Here is a 4750-nt window from a genome sequence, read left to right as displayed (position 1 = left end):
AACTTCTCCGTTTATTAAAATCATTTTAGATTTGTTTTACATTCTTTTCTGTAGAATGATTTTGTTCCGATACACAACTTCAAGCTAATTTCCGCTTTGTGAATTGCTTCACTTACAATTTATTCATCGGATCAGGCACGAGGTCACCCGAGTTTTAACAAGCAATTATCTCCGTTCCTATAACACGTACGACCTTATTATTAATGGGGGAGATCTGTTAGATCTGTTTTACATTCTTTTCTGGAGAATGATTTTGTTCTTATACACAACTTCAAGCTAGTTTCTGCTTTGTGAATTGCTTCACTAACAATTTACTCATCGGGTCGGACGCGGGGTCACTCTAGTTTAAACAAACAATTATCTCCGTTCCTATAACACGTACGACCTCATTTAACACTCTAATCTTTTGCCGTCGCTGTTAGAACCCTTTGTCTTTCATGTTACTCCATCAATACACATATTTTCCGTGCAAATTCGCATCATTTACGTGAACTTATCTATTTCATGGCCACGCATCGGCTTGTGCCAAAGCGTTCGTTCGTTCTAAATTTGGTCGCATAATTCACTTACCGAATATGCATAAGTGCTACGTCACTTCCGTTCTATTCTTAACCCAGAAAAGTTAGTTTTCTTTAGTCTCATAATAGTATTTCTTATAATATTTCTGCGCTACAATTTATTTTACAATTACTTTCGCTGAAATAGAAACTTTTCTATTATTTTGGTGGTTTTTTGTACACCTTTTGGACATATTTCCTGTTCATTCTTTGCATCATTTAGGCATTAAATTCATACTCCATATTGTCATAGTAATGGTCATGATATACTATTTCATACCTAATAGTTCCCACAACTACACCTACTCCACATCTCCCCCACCACCACTCTTACCTATACACCATACCAATTTTTCCCCACCAACACAGCCATTAGCCATCTCCATACCACACCATATTATTACCAACTTTTTCTTTTTCACCTACTCACCACACACTACCACAACCTATTATATAGTCCCACTTTATCGTTTCACCACCCCCCACCACCTACTAGTCTAACCTATCCACCTCTTCACCGTAATCACATTACTACCATCTCCACTCTGCATTGCCTTACTAACCATCCTTCACCATCACCCTCCAACATTACCATACCACATTATCACACCCACCTCACTACCACACCACTTTAGGCCCCTTCGTCTTGGTACAAATACCCGACCCAAACCAAAAAGTCCAACACCTTACGATCACCTAACATCATAACGATACATCATCACCCACATGTACACCATAACCTCACATATTTTAAACCGTCCTCCGCACCACCACCATTTTAAATCACATAGACCCATCCAGCTAAATTAAAAGCCTTATCTACTCCACATCCCCCTCACCACCACTCTCACCTATACACCGTACCAAAAAAATTTTTTTTTCACCACCAACACAGCCCCTACCACACCACATTATTATTACTATTATTACTATTATTATTATTTCACCTACCAACCACACTACCACAACCTATTCTAAAGTCCCACTTTATCTTTTAACCACCCTCCACCACCTACTAGTCTAACCTATCCACCTCCCCACCGTAATTACATTACTACCATCTCCACTCCACATTACCTTACTAGCCATCCCTCACCATCACCCTCCAACATCACCATACCATACGATTACACCCACCTCACTACCACACCACTTTAGGCCCCTACGTCTTGGTACGAATACCCGATCCAAACCAAAAAGAATGTTCGTTCCAATCGAATTGAATATCCAATTGCGTTCTCCGTTGATGCTTATGAATGTTCACGAATATTCAATTATTGTTATTGAAAGTCGAGCCACGCTAAATAATGTTTCGTGCGATGTTGATGAACGTACAATACACGCTATCGATGTAACTTTTGGCACAAATGAATGTCCCTTTCCCGTTAATGAACAGCAAAAGGTGTATTAAAGACTTCGTGACCTAATCAATATTCACAAAGGAAGTTAACAGCACATGCTTGATTAACAATGCGCTGAGTTTAGTGGGCTCCCTCTGTGCACCGGAGACTTGAACTTGAATCTATTAATTGATTCGGGGCAAACGTTGCTCCTTCCATGTACCCATTTACAAAGCAAAAGGTTCGACTGAATTGGGTTTAAGTTTGGTCCGACGTATGCTGCAAGCCTTAGACAGAGAATGGACAAGTCAGCTCCAACGTGTCCTCAAGGTTAGATCTAATTACTGATATATATCAGGTACTATAACTTTAGAACTGCTGTGTTGAACCTTGATTATTGCATCTCATGACTTGATGATATCATATAATATCACATATATACTCGTTCTACAAACGTGACAGTCGCAGTGATTTTGTAGTCGAATATCCGATAATATCGAGGGGTCCAGCAGAGAGAACGAAGGAATCTATAGATATCTAGTAGATTCTAATAAGATAATCTCCGATAATATCACAATATCGAAGGGTTGAGAAAATGGAAGGAGAGGATTTAAAGAGACATCTAGTAGATTCTAATAAGATAATCTCCGATAATATCACAATATCGAGGGTTAAAGCAGATGGAAGGAGAGGATCTAAATAGACATCTAGTAGATTCTAATAAGATAATCTCAGATAATATCACAATATCGAGGGGTAGAGCAGATGGAAGGAGAGGATGTGAAAGACATCTAATAGATTCTAATAAGATAATTTCCGATAATATCACAATATCGAGGGGTAAAGCAGATGGAAGGAGAGGATCTAAATAGACATCTAGTAGATTCTAATAAGATAATCTCAGATAATATCACAATATCGAGGAGTAGAGCAGATGGAAGGAGAGGATCTAAATAGACATCTAGTAGATTCTAATAAGATTTCTTCAGTCTTCCCTGAAGAAGTCTTATTAAAGACTAAAATTTGGCAGAGTGAAATTTCAGTTTTTGGTGTATTGTATTCATTGTTCTGGTACGAGATCAAGACAGTTTGGGCTTTTTGATTCTATTCTTTTTTCGCATACAATTCATAGATCCGACGCGCGCACGAATATCCAATCAGAAAGCAGCAAATAGAAGCCAGTGAAGTGCAACCCAAATGTCCCACAAAAGTCCCACAAATTGTACAACGTGTCGGATGAGGAGTGTGAATCCTGAACTCGGGTTTATCTATAATATAGACGTCTATAGGAGTTTTCCTGTGACTTGGGAAATAAAAGACGGTCACCTAACATCATAGAAATTGATTTGTTGTCCAAGCTTGGTGAAAATCTTGTAGAGAAGCATAGAAATAGATAACTACAAGTTTGGTTGTTAATGAAAACGACACAAATCCAGCACGAAATAAGGAAGAAAACTTGAAAATGATAAGATAAAAGCGGTGCTCTCTTCGGTAGGTACTATGTGTTTATGTGCTTTTAAAGCTATTTTTAGTAGAAGAGAATGCCGAATTCGCTGTTTACGTCTGACTTTAACTACAAGTTTTATCGGCAAACGTCAAGATTTACAGCAATAATACAAACGACAGTCTCATTCTTATATGTAATAAGTAACCTACGATAATATCAAACACAAGTTTAATGGTAGGACTAACACTGTTCTTGTATATATAATTTTACGTGTTTTTCTGCAATTTGAGTCCCAACTCTACACTAAAAGTGGCCGGTCAAAGAAAACAGAACTATCACGCTGACCGGAAGATGCTTATTTTGCTTGTCCAGATTCGCAGAAAAATATCTCAAACCAATCTTTTTGCCGTCAATTGACCACATGGCTGTTATTGCATCATCTCTTTCCTGATTGGCTATTTGTGCGCGCGTGATTGACATGTCGGATCTATAAATTCTCGACTTGAAATTATTATTAAAATATTTTGTAGTATTGCCGTATCTGAATGTTAACGGATTTAAGGAAAATACGTTGTTTCAAATTTCCCGCAAAAAACTTTGAATTATTCACTCGATTCAATCTCCTTTCGCGCGGCTAGGAAAATTTTCAAAAATCTGTAGAGAATTAAAAAAATAAAATAACCAACAAAAGCGACGTTTTTTGTCTTTTTACAACTTCTCTCTATTTTGGCGGGATCTGGGCGCCAGTTCTGTAAGAATCGTAAAAGAAACTTTACCTCTCAAATTAAATACATCTACAAATTATCTAACTTAGGTAAGAACGATCTTGACTTACTCATGTATACACGTTTGTCAGTAAAACAATGTATCATTATTTAGCTAATTCAATTGAGAATTTGTTTGTTATTTTTAAAATGGCAAATGTTTAAGAAAAAATATAAAAGAACAATTTCGCAATCATCCTTGCAAAGTATTTTTCTTTTCTTAATACCTGTTTATGTTTTTATCACAAATTTTATTTTCAAGATACCAAAACGTATAAAAAATATAAAAGAACAATTTCGCAATCATCCTTGCAAAGTATTTTTCTTTTCTTAATACCTGTTTATGTTTTTATCACAAATTTTATTTTCAAGATACCAAAACGTTAAAATGTCCCTGTTTCTTTCTCATGAAATATTGATTTGTTGTCTGTTTTCTTTTGATAAGGATACTATTTACTAATATTTTTATTTTTCTCTATGTTTTTCTCATTTTGTGACAAAGTAAGAAGAGGTATTACATGTACTTGAAATGACAAGGAATTCTTTCTCTTATTAAGGTGAATAAATGTGAGACTGAATAAATACATTGATGATAAACAGCATTTGTAAAAGTGTTCATTTTCCTTGCAATCAATCTGCAAT

The 4750-nt window shown here is 36.2% G+C and overlaps 1 long non-coding RNA gene across 1 annotated transcript; it reads left to right on the top strand.

Moving 5' to 3' along the window:
* Positions 1-1858: 1858 nt before the first annotated feature.
* Positions 1859-3343, top strand: LOC125561853. Its single transcript, XR_007307552.1, has 2 exons — positions 1859-2227; positions 3030-3343. It is a non-coding gene; the product is annotated as an uncharacterized LOC125561853 (long non-coding RNA).
* Positions 3344-4750: the final 1407 nt, after the last annotated feature.

Source organism: Nematostella vectensis, chromosome 1 (genome assembly GCF_932526225.1).
Source record: "Nematostella vectensis chromosome 1, jaNemVect1.1, whole genome shotgun sequence".
Lineage (NCBI taxonomy): Eukaryota > Metazoa > Cnidaria > Anthozoa > Actiniaria > Edwardsiidae > Nematostella > Nematostella vectensis.
The sequence above is the reverse complement of the archived record's forward strand: the minus strand, read 5'-3'. Positions and strand labels throughout refer to the sequence as shown.